This window comes from Oryx dammah, unplaced genomic scaffold (assembly GCF_014754425.2).
Source record: "Oryx dammah isolate SB20612 unplaced genomic scaffold, SCBI_Odam_1.1 HiC_scaffold_4, whole genome shotgun sequence".
NCBI lineage: Eukaryota > Metazoa > Chordata > Mammalia > Artiodactyla > Bovidae > Oryx > Oryx dammah.
This window is the reverse complement of record NW_024070188.1, coordinates 46,549,111-46,566,969: the sequence shown is the minus strand read 5'-3', so window position 1 is coordinate 46,566,969 and position 17,859 is coordinate 46,549,111. Positions and strand designations below refer to the sequence as shown.

At 38.2% G+C, this 17,859-nt stretch overlaps 1 long non-coding RNA gene across 1 annotated transcript; it reads left to right on the top strand.

The window, feature by feature from the left end:
• Positions 1-5,167: 5,167 nt before the first annotated feature.
• LOC120862711 lies at positions 5,168-16,245 on the top strand. The gene is made up of 3 exons (XR_005720829.1): positions 5,168-5,301; positions 9,604-9,607; positions 16,235-16,245. It is a non-coding gene; the product is annotated as an uncharacterized LOC120862711 (long non-coding RNA).
• Positions 16,246-17,859: the final 1,614 nt, after the last annotated feature.

The window sequence follows — 17,859 nt, the reverse complement described above, 5'->3', positions numbered from 1 at the left end:
AGCACCATTTATTGAAGAGGCTGTCTTTGCCCCATTGAATATTCTTGCCTCCTTTCTGAAAAATAAGGTACCCATAGGTGCATGGGTTTATTTCTGGGCTTTGTATCTTGTTCCATTGGTTTATATTTCTGCTTTTGTGCCAGTACCATACTGTCTTGATGACTGTAGCTTTGTAGTATAATCTAAAGTCAGGAAGCTTGATTCCTCCAGCTTCATTCTTCTTTCTCAAGACAGCTTCAGCTATTCAGGGTCTTTTGTGTTTCCATATGAATTGTGAAATTTTTTGTTCTAGTTCTATGAAAATGTCATTGGTAATTTGATAGGGATCACATTGAATCTCTAAATTGTGTTTAATAGTATAGTCATTTTCACAATATTGATTCTTCCTACCCAAGATGATGGAATATTTCTCCATCTGTTTACATCATCTTTGATTTCTTTCATCAGTGTCTTGTAATTTTCTGTATATAGTTCTTTTGTCTCCTTAGGTAAGTTTATTCCTAGATATTTAATTCTTTTTGTTGCAGTGGTGAATGGGATTGATCCTTTAATTTCTCTGATTTTTCACTGTTAGTATGTAGAAATGCAAACAATTTCTGTGTATTGATTTTGTATCCTGCAACTTTGTTAAATTCACTGATTAGCTCTAGTAATTTTCTGATACTATCTTTAGGATTTTCTATGTACAGTATAATGTCATCTGCAAACAGTGAGAGCTTTACTTCTTTTCTGATCTGGATTCTTTTCACTTCTTATTCTTCTCTGATTGTTGTTGCTAGGACTTCCAGAACTATGTTGAATAATAGTGGTGAAAGTGGACACCCTTGCCTTGTTCTTGATCTTAGGGAGAATCCTTTCAGTTTTTCACCATTGAGAATAATGTTTGCCATAGGCTTATCATATATGGGCTTTACTCTGTTGAGGTATATATCTTCTATGCCCATTCTTTGAAGAGTTTTAATCATAAATGGGTGCTGAATTTTGTCAAATACTTTTTCTGCATCTATTGAGATGGTTATATGGTTTTTATCTTTCAATTTGTTAGTATGGTGTATCACATTGATTGATTCATGTATACTGAAGAATCCTTGCATTCCTGGAATAAACCCAACTTGATCATGGTGTATGAGCTTTTTGATGTGTTGCTGAATTCTGTTTGCTAAAATTTTGTTGAGGATTTTTACATCCATGTTCATCAGTGATATTGGCCTGTAGTTTTCTTTTTTTGTGTTGTCTTTGTCTGGTTTTAGTATCAGGGTGATGGTAGCCTTGTAGGAAGTGTTCCTTCCTCTGCAATTTTTTGAAAGAGTTTTAGAAGGATAGGCATTGTTTTTTTCTATAAATGCTTGTTAGAATTCTCCTGTGAAGTCATCTGGTCCTGGGCTTTTGTTTTTTTGGGGAGTCTTTTGATCACAGCTTCAATTTCAGTGCTTGTAATTAGATTGTTCAAAATTTCTATTTCTTCCTGGTTCAGTCTTGGAAGATTGAACTTATATAAGTATCTTTCCATTTCTTTTAGGTTATCCATTTTAAAGCCGTATAGTTTTTCGTAATAGTCTCTTATAATCCTTTGTATTTCTGCACTGTCTGTTGTAACCTCTCCTTTTCATTTCTAATTTTGTACTTCTCTCTTTTTGTCTTGATGAGTCTGGCTAAAGGTTTGTCAATTTTGTTTATCTTCTCAAATAACCAGCTTTTAGTTTTATTAATCCTTACTATTGTTTCTTTCATTTATTTCTGCTAGGATCTTTTTGATTTCTTTCCTTCTATTGATTTTTGTTTTTGTTTTTGTTTTTTTTGGTTATTGTTCTTTTTTCCAGTTGTTTTAGGTGTAAAGTCAGGCTGTCTATTCAATGTTTTTCTTGTTTCTAGAGGTAGGATTATATTGCTATAAACTTCCCCATTAGTACTGCTTTTGCTGCATCCCATAGGTTTTGAGTTGTCATGTTTTCATTGTCATTTGTTTCTAGAAATTTTTTGATTTCCCTTTTGATTTCTTCAGTAACCTGTTTGTTATTTAAAAACTTGTTGTTTAATCTCCATGTGTTTGTGTGGCTTACAGTTTTTATCTTGTAATTGATATATAGTCTCATACCATTGCGGTCAGAGAAGATGTCTGATACAAGTTTGATTTTCTGAAATTTACTGAGGTTTGATTTGTGACCCAAGATGTGGTCTATCCTGAAGTATGTTCCATGTGCACTTAAGAATAAAGTGTATTCTTCTGCATTTGGATGGAATGCCCCAAAGATATCAATGAGATCTCATCTAATGTATCATTTAAGACTTGTGTTTCCTTATTAATTTTCTGTTTTGATGATCTGTCCATTGGTGTGAGTGGGGTGTTAAAGTCTCCTACTATTATTGTGTTACAGTCAATTTCTCCTTTTATGTCTGTTAGTGTTTGTGTTATGTATTGAGGTGTTCCTATGTTGGGTGCATAGATATTTACATTTGTTATGTCTTCCTCTTGGATTGATCCCTGATCATTACGTAGTGTCCTTCTTTATCTCTTGTAATCTTCTTTATTTTAAGGTTTATTTTGTCTGATATGAGGATTGCTACTCCAGCTTTCTTTTGCTTCCCACTTGCATGGAAAGTATTTTTCTATCCTCTCACTTTCAGTCTTTATGTGTCTTGAGGTCTGAAGTGGGTTTCTTGTAGACAGCAGATATATGGGTCTTGTTTTTGTATCCATTCAGCCAGTCCATGTCTTTTGGTTGAAGCATTTAATCCATTTACATTTAAAGCAATTATTGATATATATATATATTTCTATTTCTATTTCCCTTTTCTTAATTGTTTGAGGTTGATTTTGTAAATCTTTTTTCTTCTCTTGTTTTTCTTGACTACATAAGTCCCTTTAACATTTGTTGTAAAGCTGGTTTGATGGTACTGAATTCTCTTAACTTTTGCTTGTCTGAAAAGCTTTTTATCTCTGCATCCATTTTGAATGGAGATTCTTGCCGGGTACAGTAATCTTGGTTGTAGATTTTCCCCTCTCAGTACTTTAAATATATCCTGCTATTCCCTTCTGGCCTGCAGAGTTTCTGCTGAAAGATCAGCCGTTAAGCATATGGGGTTTCCCTTGTATAACTTATAGCTTCTCCCTTGCTGCTTTTAATATTCTTTCTTTGTATTTAGTCTTTGTTAGTTTGATTAATATGTGTCTTGGCATGTTTATCCTTGGGTTTATCTTGTATGGGACTCTTTGTGCCTTTTGGACTTGACTATTTCCTTTTCTAAGTTGGGGAAATTTTCAACTATAATCTCTTCAAGAATTTTTTCAAATCCTTCATTTTTCTCTTCTTCTTCTGGGACCCCTATAATTTGAATGTTGGTGAATTTGATATTGCCCCAGAGGTGTCTAAGACTATCCTCAGTTCTTTTCATTCTTTTTACTTTATTCTGCTTTTCAGAAGTTATTTCCACCATTTTATCTTCCAGCTCACTGATTCATTATTCTGCTTCAGATATTCTACTATTGATTCCTTCTAGAGTATTTTTAATTTCAGTAATTGTGTTGTTTGTCTCTGTATAGTTATTCTTTAATTCTTCTAGGTCATTGTTAATTGATTCTTGCATTTTCTCCATTCCGTTTTTGAGGTTTTTGATCATCTTTACTATCATTATTCTAAATTCGTTCTCAGATTGTCTGCCTATTTCCCCTTCATTTATTTGGACTTCTGTGTTTCTAGTTTGTTACTTCATTTGTGTAGTATTTCTCTGCCTTTCCATTATTAACTTTTTAACTTATTGTATTTGAAGTCTCCTTTTCCCTGGGTTCAAGGTTGAATTCTTTTTCATTTTGGTTTCTGCCCTCCTAAGATTGGTCCAGTGGTTTGTGCCAGCTTCATATAGGGTGAGATTTGTGCTGAGTTTTTGTTTGTTTGTTTGTCTTTCCTCTGATGGGCAAGGCTGAGTGAGGTGGTAATCCTGTCTGCTGATGACTGGGTTTGTATTTTTGTTTTGTTAGTTGTTTAGATGAGGTGTCCTGCACAGGGTGTTACTGGTGGTTGGGTGATACTTGGTCCTGATTCAAGTGGTTTCCTTTATGTGAGTTCTTGCTATTTGATGCTCCCTATGGTTAGCTCTCTGGTAGTCTAGGATCTTGGAGTCAGAGCTCCCACTCCAAAGGCTCAGGGCTTGATCTCTGATAAGGATCGAAGATTCCACAAGTAGTTTGTTATGGCACTAAGTGAGATTAAAACAAATATCCAAAAATGACAAACCAAAGATGAACCCCAGACAAATGGCAGTTACAAAATCAGACAAATAATAATTAAAATAATGAAATATACACATATACATATACAGCCATGAGCAAAGTCAGAACAGTCCAACAAAAATGAAGTACAATAAGTTGACCCAGGGAATAAAGGAAATAAAAATTTATTTTTACCAGTTAAGAACAAAACTAACTAAAGCACAAATTGGAAAACAAAACTAAAGCAAGGTGCCAAGTGGGGAATAAAGCAATGAAAACAAAACTAACAAGTATGTTGAGAAGAAAGGAAAGAAAGCAAAGAAAGAAAGAATAGGTATGCAAATTTAAATAGAGGTAGATGGAGAAGACTTATATACATGAAATATTAACTGCAAGGGGAAAAGAACAGTAGGAAAGGCAAATAAATAAATAAATGTAGACAAAAATATAATGGGTTTAAAAAATTAAAAGTTAAAATTATAAAAAAAGAGAAAAAAAAGGAAGAAGAAAGAAAAAAGGAGGAAAGGTGTGTGGGGGGGGGTGGGGTGGAGAAAACTCCACAGAACTTCAAAAGCCCAATGTAGAGGCAGAGGTTTATAACAACAATAAAAAGTGTAACTGAATATACACATATACATGTATACCCATAAGCAAAATCAAAACAGTCCAACAAAAATAAAGTACAATAGATTGACCTGGTGAACAAAGGAAACCAAAAGTTATATCTACCAGAACAAAACTAACTACAGCAGAAACTGAAAAACAAAACTAAAGCAAGGTGCCAAGTGGGGAATAAAGCAGGGAAAACAAAGCTAATAAATATGTTGAGAGGAAAGGAAAGAAAGCAAAGAAAGAAAGAATAGATATGCAAAGTTAAATAGAGGTAGATGAAGATTTAGATACATTAAAGATTAACTGCAAGGGGAAAAGAACAGTAGGAAAGGAAACAAAGGAATAAATGTAGAAAAAATATAATAGGTTTAAAAAATTAAAATTAAAGAGAGAGAAAGAAAGAAAAAAAAAAAAGGAAAACTTCCTAGACCTGCACAAGCCCAACGTAGAGGCAGGGGTTTATATAAACAATAAAAAAGTGAGTGAGGGAAAAAATTTAAAAAAGCTCAAAAGCTTAATTAGATTTCATAGTGCCAATAAAATTGACAACTATAAGAGGGGAAAAAAAAAAGAAAACAAATGCAAAAGAATCTACAGAGCAAGTCAAAGCATAAGTATAATAAATGTTTTTCTTGAATCACTGCTGTCAGAGTCTTTCCTCTCTCTGGGAGTCACAGTCCACCTCACCTGCCTAGGATGCTCTCCAACACAGTGCTGATCTCTGGACCTGTTGTGGGGCAGCTCAGATTCTAATCTGGTCCTGCTCCTCTATGTTCTTGCTTCCAATGTCCACAGCTATCAGAACTAGTGTGTTTTCTTTTGTAGGAGCTCTCAATGACCTTTTATATATTCCATAGACACAGAGTCTGCCTAGTTGATTGTGTGGATTTAATCTGCAGCTTATACAGCTGGTGGGAAGGTTTTGGGTATTCTTCCTTAGCCACACTGCCCCTGGATTTCAATCGTGATTTTATTTCCACCTCTTCATATGGGTCGTCCACTGGGGTTTGCTCCTGAGGTTGCCCTGGAAGACTTGGGTTTGCTCCTGTGAATACTGGGTGTGGAGGTGGTGCAGCTGCTTGGGTTGCAGGGCTTCTGGCAGCACCAGGTACTCAGGGGAGTTGGCAGCTAGGGCAGCAGGAAATATAGTGCTCTAGGAGGGTATGGCAGAATACACAGAAGAACTGGACAAAAAAGAACTTCAAGACCAAGATAATCATGATGGTGTGATCACTCACCTAGAGCCAGACATGCTGGAATGTGAAGTCAAGTGGGCCTTAGAAAACATCACTATGAACAAAGCTAGTGGAGGTGATGGAATCCCAGTTGAGCTATTTCAAATCCTGAAAGATGATGCTGTGAAAGTGCTGTACTCAATATGCCAACAAATTTGGAAAACTCAGCAGTGGCCTCAGGACTGGAAAAGGTCAGGTTTCATTCCAATCCAAAAGAAAGGCAATGCCAAAGAATGCTAAAACTACTGCACAATTGGACTCATCTCACACGCTAGTAACGTAATGCTCAAAATTCTCCAAGCCAGGCTTCAGCAATACGTGAATCGTGAACTTCCAGATGTTCAAGCTGGTTTTAGAAAAGGCAGAGGAACCAGAGATCAAATTGCCACATCTGCTGGATCATGGAAAAAGCAAGAGAGTTCCAGAAAAACATCTATTTCTGTTTTATTGACTATGCTAAAACCTTTGACTGTGTGGATCACAATAAACTGTGGAAAATTCTGAAAGAGTTGGCAAAACCAGACCACCTGACCTGCCTCTTGAGGAACCTATATGCAGGTCAGGAAGCAACAGTCTGAACTAGACATGGAACAACAGACTGGTTCCAAATAGGAAAAGGAAAAGCTGTATATTGTCACCCTGCTTATTTAACTTATATGCAGAGTACATCATGAGAAACACTGGGCTGGAGGAAGCACAAGCTGGAATCAAGAATGCTGGGAGAAATATCAATAACCTCAGATACACAGATGACATCACCCTTATGGCAGAAAGTGAAGAGGATCTAAGAAGCCTCTTGATGAAAGTGAAAGTGGAGAGTGAAAAAGTTGGCTTAAAGCTCAACATTCAGAAAATGAAGATCACGGCATCTGGCTCCATCACTTCATGGCAAATAGATGGGAAAACAGGGGAAACAGTGTCAGACTTTATTTTTTGGGGCTCCAAAATCACTGCTGATGGTGACTGCAGCCATGAAATTAAAGACGCTTACTCCTTAGAAGAAAAGTTATGACCAACCTAGATAGCATATTCAAAGCAGAAACATTAGTTTGCCGACAAAGGTCTGTCTATTCAGGGCTATGGTTTTTCCAGTGGTCATATATGGATGCGAGAGTTGGACTGTGAAGAAGGCTGAGCGCCGAAGAATTGATGCTTTTGAACTGTGGTGTTGGAGAAGACTCTTGAGAGTTCCTTGGACTGCAAGGAGATCCAACCAGTCCATTCTGAAGGAGATCAACCCTGGGATTTCTTTGGAAGGAATGATGCTAAAGCTGAAACTCCAGTACTTTGGCCACCTCATGTGAAGAGTTGACTCATTGGAAGACTCTGCTGCTGGGAGGGATTGGGGGCAGGAGGAGAAGGGGACGACAGAGGATGAGATGGCTGGATGGCATCACGGACTCAGTGGATGTGAGTTTGAGTGAACTCCAGGAGTTGGTGATGGACAGGGAGGCCTGGCGTGCTGCGATTCATGGGGTCGCAAAGAGTCGGACACCACTGAGCAACTGAACTGAACTGAACTGAACTGAGAAGGGTATGGCAACCAGTATTGCCCAATACATTCCAGTATTCTTACCTGGAGACTCTCCTTCCATGACAGATAAGCCTGTCAGTACACAGTCTACAAGGTCACAAAGAGTTGGCCACTACTAAAGCATCCCTGTGCACACAGATTCAGGACATTTTTGTCTGTGGCAGCTCTGCCCCAGGGAGAACTGAGCATGAAGGTGGTGTAGCTCTCGGCTTGTGGGGACCCTGTTGATGCCAAGTGTGCAGGGACATGGACTGCCTCCACCACAGGAGTTATGGCCCTATCAGAGTCTTTTTTTGAGCCTCTTGTAGCTGGCGATCAGAAGGCCTCTTTGGCCAGTCTTTCTCCATAGCTCTGCCTGTTCAGGCACTTAGTGGTCTCCCTTGCCTGGGGTCCTTCTCTGTTGTTTGGTGCATCAGGCACATAGAAGCCCATCCCCTGCCCCCCTGGCTGGGGTCCTACTCTGTAGATCAGCGGGTCAGGCACTTAAAGCGGCACCCTGGGTGGGATTCTACTGTGTAGTTCAGTGCGTCAGGCTTTTGATGGGCCAGTCTCTCTACTGTTCAGCTGCCAGTGCTGGCATGTCGGGGGAGAGAGGCTGTGGTGATGGCTCTACCTACTCCGAACGACCCAGCAGTGTCGCTTTGCTTCCACGGCTGCCCGCTTTCCTCCACAGGCATTTCCCACCACAGTCTCCTCCCTCACATCCCCTTCATCTGTCCCTCCACAGTCACAGCAGCCGTCGCCCTGGGCTGCTCCACAATCCCCAAACTCCAGCTCCCAGCCCCTGCACCTTCCAGGGGATTTACGTCCCTGTCCTGGGTGTGTACGGCTGCGGCAAGGACTGTCTGATTCTCATTCCATTTAGGCTACCACAGATCAGCTGTTTCACTCTCAGCCTTAAATGTTTCTCCTCTGACTGAGACAATTTCCCTGATGTGGCGATCGGACCCCTGCTTCAGTTCCCAGGGTTCAATCCCTGGGTGGAGAAGATCCTGTAGAGTAGGAAATGGCAACCCACTCCAGTATTCTTGCCTGGAAATTTCCATGGACAGAATAGCATGGCAGGCTACAATCCTTGGGGTTTCAAAGAGTCATACATTACTGAGCATGCACAAGTAAATATAGGGGGTCATGGCTTATCAGAGCAGAGAAGAATGAGGAGAAATTTGCAGGAACCAATGCTGAGGTAGGAAAACTTGAAGTGGAATTGATAAATTGCTGAGGGCTTAGTGCATAAAACTCCAAAAGATAAAAACCCCAGGAGTCCTAGTTGTAGGGGAGCCCCTTTCTCACAACATTGTGAGATTTAGCTCCAGAGAAAAGTACACTCAGGTCTCTGGCAGGGGGAGGGGAAAAGGAGTCATTTTGAAATATGCGAGAGTATCCTCCTGTTTTGTTTTTTCTTTTGCCTAGCCATGGATCTTAGTTCCCTGACTAGGGATCAGCAGTGGAAGTGCTAAGTCCTACACACTGGACTGTGAGAGAATTCTCCCAGGCCATTCTTAAAAAGACCTGCCCTTATTGTGAACTAGTTAACCAGAGCCTAACCCACTGGTGTATTTCTAGATCCTAGCTGATCTAGAGAAGGGAAATACCCAATTTTAGCCCACTCTAGCCATTCTGAGCCACAGAAGGGAAGAGGAAAAACCTAGAAACACTTGTGAAGTTCACAGTCCACAGACACAGTCTCACTGAAAGACTGACGACTAATCATAGAATTAAAGAATGCTTCTCCCAGACCTCACTACCACGTTACTCCATCACTTCACAGCAAATAGATGGGGAAACAGTGGAAAAAGTGGCTGACTTTATTTTTCTGGGCTCCAAAATCACTGCGGATGGTGATTGCAGCCATGAAATTAAAAGATGCTTGCTTCTTGGAAGGAAAGTTATGACCAACCTGAACAGCATATTAAAAAGCAAAGACATTACTTTGCCAACAAAGGTCCATCTAGTCAAGGCTATGGTTTTTCCAGTAATCATGTATGGATGGGAGAGTTGGGCAATAAAGAAAGCTGAGTGCAGAATAATTGATGCTTTTGAACTGTGGTGTTGGAGAAGACTCTTGAGAGTCCCTTGGACTGCAAGGAGATCCAACCAGTCCATCCTAAAGGAGATCAGTCCTAGGTGTTCATTGGAAGGACTGATGTTGAAGCTGAAACTCCAATATTTTGGCCACCTGATATGGAGAACTGACTGATTTGAAAATACCCTGATGCTGGGAAAGATTGAGGGCAGGAGGAGAAGGGGATGACAGAGGATGAGATGGTTGGATGGCATCACTGCCTCAATGGACATGTGTTTGGGTGGACTCCAGGAGTTGGTGATGGACAGGGAGGCCTGGCATACTGTGGTTCCTGGGTTGCAAAGAGTCAGTCACGACTGAATGACTGAACTGAACCAAACTGAAAGGCCTTTTTAAGTTGTTTTTTTTTACCCAGTGCATTATGTCCAGCTATCAAGAAAAAAAAAAAAATACACATCGAAATGTAAAAAAACAAACAAAAACCCAAAAAACCCATGCATTAGGAGAGACAGAGCATCAGAACCAGACATGGCAGGGATGTTGGAGCTATCAGACTGGGAATTTAAAACAATTGTGATGAATATGCTAAAGGTCTCTAAGAGATAATTTGTTCAAAATAGTAATAGCAACAACATATTTGACTATGCATGTTTATGTATACTTCTGATATTTTTATCTAAATGAAATAATGACAGGAAAGATACAAGGGACGGGAGACAGGAATTAAAATTATTTTGTTACTGTAAGATACTCAGACTCCATGTGAAGACTGAACCACTGAACACTTTCACTTTCACATGTGAAGTGGTATAGTGTTATGTGAGGTAGATCTGGATTAGTTGTAAATGTATATTGCAAACTCTAGGACTATTACACACACACACACACAAAAAAAACAATCAAGAAAGTATGACTGATATGCTAAAAAAAGTGTTTGTCAGTTGTGTACAACTCTTTGTAACCCCATAGACTGTAACCCTGCCTGGTTCTCCTGTCCATGGAATTCTCCAGGCAAGAATACAGGAGTGGGGTGCCATTTCCTACTCTAAGGAATCTTCCTGACCCAGATACTGAAACCAGTTCTTCCGCACTGTGTGCAGATTCTTTATCATCTGCAATTTGATAATCTAGATGAAATGAACCAATTATTTGAAAGACACAACCTGCCACGACTCACACAAGAATAAATGGTGAATCTGAATAGGTCTGTATCTTATTAAAGATACTGAATTGATAATCAATAACATTCCAAAACAGAAAGCAACAGGCCCCAATGGGTTAATTGATGGATTCTACCAGCCGTTTTGACTTCCCTGGTGGCTCAGACAGTAAAGAGTCTGCCTACAGTGCGGGAGACCCAGGTTCGATCCCTGGGTTGGGAAGATCCTCTGGAGAAGGAAATGGCACCCCACTCCAGTACTCTTGCCTGGAAAATCCCATGGATGGAGGAGCATGGTAGGCTACAGTCCATGGGGTCGCAAAGAATCGGACATGACTGAGCGACTTCACTTCACTTCACCAGCCATTTAAGAAGTAAATTATACCAATTCTCTACATTACCTTTCAGAGGAGAGAAGCAGAGGAAATACATCTTGACTCATTCTATCAGACTGCATTACTCTAATACCAAAACCAGAAAAGAACATTATAAGAAAAATAAAATTACAGACTATATACGTTTGTATCTTTTATAAACATAGATGCAAAAGTTCATAATCGCCAAAATTTGGAGGCAACCAAACTGTCTTTCAGTAGGTTAATTTCTAAATAAGCTGTGGTACATGAAGATCATAGACTATTATTCAACACTAAAGAGAAATGACTTGTCAGACCATGAAAAATTTTAATTCATATTACCAAGTTCATATTATTAATTAATTCATATTATTAAGTGAAAGAAGCTAATCTGAAAAGTCTACGTCCTGTATTATTCCAACTATGTGATATTCTAGAAAAGACAAAACTATGAATACAATAAAGAGATTAGTGGTTTCCAAGCATGATAAAGTAGGGAGATGAATAGTCACAGCAGAGAGGATTTTTCAGGCACTAAAAATCCTCTGTATGATATAGCAATCATGGTTATAATTTTGTCCAAATCCATAGAATGTAAAATACCAAGACTGTACCCTAAGGTAAACTATGGACCTTGGGTAATTGTGATATATCAATGTAGATTCATCCTTGGTGAAAAGTGGTGAGTGATATTGATGATGTGGGAGGTTATACATGTGTGGGGACAGGATGTGTAAGGGAAACTCCATAAACAACAATGTAAAGAATATTAGAAGACAAGGAATAGATTAGGAAAAGTATTTGGTGGGAGGTTATACATGTGTGGGGACAGGATGTGTAAGGGAAACTCCATAAACAACAATGTAAAGAATATTAGAAGACAAGGCATAGATTAGGAAAAGTATTTGCAAAATACACATCTGATAAAGGACTATCATGCAAAATATACAGAGAATCCTTAAAATTCAACTATAAGTTTGTAAACCTAAAACCACTCTAAAAATAGTCTTAAAATTTTATTTTTGTCTCAAGACATTCTTCTACTTCCTAAACTGCTGGTTACATTTGTTTTCTTAGAAATTTAAATTTAATCCAATTTTTAAACTTTTGTATATGGTATTCTCTTTCTCTTATGATTTATAGTTCTCTATATATACTATAACCCTATAGCAATTTAATTTTCATTTGTGTTTTTATATTAATTAGATATTTTAGACGTTTACCTCTTTTTTATCCCTAAAAACCAGCTCTTTTTTTAAAATATTAAAGTTAGAATATTTGCTTTGATTTATTTACATTTTTGAATATTTGCTTTTTGATAGTACTCCTAAGTTTCTTTTCTTAAAGGAATTTTTTTACGGAAATATGCCTGTGTTTTCTTTCTCTTACTTAGATTTGCTATACAAATTCAATGTTAATCTCATTTTATTTATGCAAAACTGGCCATCCACAAAGTTAAAATTTTGCCATTAACTTCTGTTCCCATTTCATGTAGAGTGGCAATTCTAATGAATAAGTAAATATGGTGATTATTCTTAGGACAAAATAAATACATTTACAAATAAACAGCTCACTTTTTTGTTGTTCTTACAGAATCGGAGAAGCATTAAATGGAACTGATTATGGAGTTGGTATATGAAATAAAATAGTTTACTTAGGGGCAAAAAAGCATCTCAGTATCTTAATATAAATGGCTAGACTGAAGGAAGGAATTCTTATCTTGAACTAACATTTATACAGTGAGGAAGGCGTCTTTAGATAGGATAAAAAGAAAGGCATTATTTGAGCTAGAAATTGCACTCTTCCTCATTTCTGAGTTACTTTTTCCATCTGGTTTCTCACTTGGTAGCTGCTGAACTATTTCTGAGTATTCAGTTCTATTAAGTAGCTGACGGTATCCATGACAGTAATTCAGATCAACCCATCCCAGTGTTTTGAGGTCATTCATTTGTACAGTTAGGTGGAGAAACTTGGAGCATGGTGTGGAAAATGCTGCCTTTCTGGAAATAGCTTGAATGCTAGATAAGAGAAATGCCATGTGATGCCACCAGAAAACAATAAATTTGCACAGTGCTGTGGGAAGGTTCTCAGCCTGAGAGTCAGTCAGGGCTTAGCTTAATCCCGGATCTAGGACTGTTCTTGTGAGCAACATAGTTCATCTGAATGTCAGCATTCTCCAGTGATAATGGCAATGATACTACTTATCTTTCAGAGTTCTTGTGTTGATCAAATTTAAACTATGTATAAAACATTCTTAGAACTCTCTATAAAACACTTTCTAAAAAACACTATTGAATAAGTAGTGAATCTATTTTTGGTATGATGGTATGGCTATTATTTTTCAAAAAGAGATCCAGTGTCTTTTGTGATTTCCAACTGAAGGCATCCCTGATTTTCCTCAGTCATACAGTTGGCACATTTCTGTCATTCAGCACTGTAATTGCTTTTATGACAGAGCAATTCAGTCCACAAACATTTACCAAGCTCATGTTTTTCTCCAGACTAGAGACTGGGTGATGGAGATAGAAGCATGAGAAAAGTGAGGCTCCTCCCTTAACAAATGTAGATCCTTCTCCATAGATTCACAACCCTATTCCTTGATCCAAACAATTCTGATTAGCAAACACCATGTGTCCGACACTGTCCTCTAAGTTCAGTTTGCCTGAGGCATTATTCCTCTGAGTACAGTGGAATTTTACTGCTCTCATCCATTTAACTTGTCTAACTTTTATGTGAAATCAGATATGAGAATAGGAAGAACCTGGGAAGAACTTTTGGCCCTTCACTGGTCCAAAGTGGAAACAGTTACATTTTATTAAAAATGAAGGAGTTTAGCAAAGCGTTTAAAAACAGAATGATATGGGAGCTCAGCAGGTCATGGAAATTCTTTCAGAGGAATTTGCAGAAGGACTCTCTTAGGGGGTACAGATCAAAGATCAGCCCTCCATAGCATAAAGGGGGCAGTGCTTTTCATCTTCGCCTGCCTGGCCTCATAAATAAACAGGGATATTGTGTGCATGGGTTGGTTGTGGCTCTTAGGACTTGAGAGGTAAAGGAAGCACAATTTCTATATGTGAAGGGACTGTGAGAGGAATGCAATAAACTTTCAAATTTCAGCAGTAGAGGAACTGGGTTTACTTTTAATATTTATGTGTAATCTTCCAGGATTCTGTGAATTAGTCTTTTTTTCTATTCTGACCTTTGCTTTAAAGGGAATGCCAGTTTATGTCTGAAACAAAAGTTGCTGTCACTATCTGTTTTTCTTTCTCTGTCAGATAAAGTTAAGAGAACCAGCTTTTAAAGTGAGTTTATACAATCACAATTTCCACACATTCATTCAACAGCCCCATGCAATAAAACATACAGTGATAATTCAAATTAAATATGTAAAGGCAATTTAGGTCAGAAAATTTTGATTTTCTTCTAAGAATGAGTAAGGAAGGAAATCCTAGATATGGCATATAAAATCTTCAATTCTCTTTATGAACTGTGCTATTCAAGATATCTTCCTGACAAGTAAGAAAAAAATCTAAATTTGACTGTTTTCATTGATCTTATAGACTTGCATTTGCTTGGCTGGTGTGATCTTAAATAAGTAGAAGCAGCAAGTGAGTGGGTGGAAAGTTTAACATACCTCTTCCCTCTCTACATATTAATGCTGGTGTTGAGTGCACCAGTGTTATGCTCGGTTTTCTTGAAATAATGTTCCTGAGATACTAATTGGCTTTTAATACCTCTAAGGGGTCTCACTAGGCTTCCCTGGTGGCTCAGATGGTAAAGTGTCTGCCTGCAGTACAAGAGACCTGGGTTTGATCCCTGGGTTGGGAAGATCCCCTGGAGAAGGAAATGGCGACCCACTCCAATACTCTTGCCTGGAAAATTCCAGGGACTGAGAGGCTCCTCAGAGCCTGGTAGGCTACAGTCCATGGGGTCGCAAAGAGTTAGACGTGACTGAGCGACTTCACTTTACTTTACTTTTCACTTTAAGGGGTCTCACTATCAAATGAGTTTTAACTAAGTGAAACAGGTTTGCAGAATGCATTTAATATTCAATAAAACTTGGGAGTTTCCAAGAAATAAGTATAATGTATTCTATTTCCTAAATTTATTAGAAGAGTACATGTAAGTTTTCTGGACTTTTTCTTCTGAGAATATGCCACTTTGAGACATAATATTATAGATACAATTCTCAAATTATTGACTTATTTCTTCTTCCTTTTCCCTAAATGTTGACCTTCTAAATTTTGTTCTTGGTGAAATTGTAGAATGGCATCACAGAGTGTCTGCTAACATGACTTCATATGATTGGTGAAATCAAATGTTAATATGGATTCATGGAAGCTATGAGAATACACTACTATATGCTAGTTAAACATTACAGAGAGTTCTATCTGTCCTGAGGAATGGATTATAAGAGGTTTATATCAAACAGGAATAAGTCCATGGAAAACACTATGATGAAGAAGAGGCCTTAAGCCTTCTACTATGAGAAATATGAAAGAATGGGAAGCATTTAAGATGAATACAAGATTGCTTAAAACCTACTACAGTCTTTAAACATTTAAAATGATGATATTTGGAAGAGTACTTACGTGTCATAAAGGGCAAAACTTGATCTAATGTGTAGACACAACCAGGTTGCAGAAGTTTGACCCAGTGTAAGGAGACACTTTCTTGTAGTCAGTATTGTCCAGGAATGGCTGTGTGCCCTTGGGAAGCAGTGGTGGTCCAGTCTAAACTGACTGGGAGCTTGTCAGAAATTTTGTAAAAGGACATGGGTGCAGCCTTAGTTAAATAAGGGCAGGATGAGATGATCAGATCCTTAAAACCTACAGGTTTTGTGACTTTTATTATGAAATTTCATATTAAAATGAGAATTGATGTAAAACAATTTTTGATGCCTCAATTCCTAAGCTTCTTATTTCAAACAGTAAAAACACAGTATTATGTCAGCAGATTGATTTTTTAGGACTTTTGTACATATGTATTTTAAAAAACTTGGAGAGTAAATCTCATAGTGAATGGTTGACTCTTGAAAAGTAGTAACAAATTAATAAATAACAAGCTGGAATCAAGATTGCCGGGAGAAATATAAAAAACCTCAGATATGCAGATGACACCACCCTTATGGCAGAAAGTGAAGAGGAACTAAAAAGTCTCCTGATGAAAGTGAAAGAGGAGAGTGAAAAAGTTGGCTTAAAGCTCAACATTCAGAAAACGAAGATCATGGCATCTGGTGCCATCACTTCATGGCAAATAGATGGGAAACAGTGGAAACAGTGTCAGGCTTTATTTTTTGGGGCTCCAAAATCACTGCAGATGGTGATTGCAGCCATGAAATTAACAGACGTTTACTCCTTGGAAGAAAAGTTATGACCAACCTAGAGAGCATATTCAAAAGCAGAGACATTACTTTGCCAACAAAGGTCCATGTAGTCATACATGACCACTGGTTTTTCCACTGGTCATGTATGGATGTGAGAGTTGACTGTGAAGAAAGCTCAGTGCTGAATAAATGATGCTTTTGAACTGTGGTGTTGGAGAAGACTCTTGAGAGTCCCTTGGACTGCAAGGAGATCCAACCAGTCCATCCTAAAGGAGATCAGTCCTGGGTGTTCATTGGAAAGACTGATGTTGAAGCTGAAACTCCAATACTTTGGCCACCTGATGTGAAGAGCTGACTCATTTGAAAAACTCTGATGCTTGGAAAGATTGAAGGCAGGAGGAGAAGGGGACGACAGAGGATGAGATTGTTGGATGGTTTCACTGACTCAGTGGATATGAGTTTGACTAAACTCCAGAAGTTGGTGGTGGACAGGGAGGCCTGGCGTTCTGTGATTTATGGGGTCGCAAAGAGTTGGACACAACTGAGCGACTGAACTGAACAGACCTGAATCTGATAACTGTGTTATTGATAACAGTAAAGGGAGCCATGACAAAACCCAGATTATAAGTCAAAACAGTAGAATTTTAAGACATTAAAAAAATCTATTTTTACATACAAATTTCAGATTTACATACAAATTTCAAATTTTACATACAAATACTGTTCTAATGTCATTAGTATGTTTACCTTGAAATAATACTGAAAATAATAGCTGTCTTTATTTAAGGCAGTTTACCTGATCCAGGTACATTTTATGCTTCATGATAACCCAGTGGAGCAAGAACCATTACTAGTATAACTATTGTTACTACAAACAGCAAAGATGAGGCTATAACAAATACAGTAACTTGTCCAGTCACCATGTCAGAAACTTATAGTTGTTCTAGAAATGCCACTTTCGGAAGCAAAAAAAGATATTTTACATTTCCCAACCTTTCTTGCAGTGGAGTGTGTTCATGTGACTGAATTTTTTAAATTTTATTTTTACTTTATTTTACTTTACAATACTGTATTGGTTTTGCCATACATTGACATGAATCCACTACGGGTGTATACGAGCTCCCAATCCTGAATACCCCTCCCTCCTCCCACCCTATATCATCTCTCTGGATCATCCCCATGCACCAGCCCCAAGCATCCTGTATCCTGTATCGAACATAGACTGGCACTTTGTTTCTTACATGATAGTATACACGTTTCAATGCCATTCTCCCAAATCATCCCACCCTCTCCCTCTCCCTCAGAGTCCAAAAGTCCATTCTATACATCTGTGTCTCTTTTGCTGTCTCGCATACAGGGTCATCATTACCATCTTTCTAAATTCCATATATATGTGTCAGTATA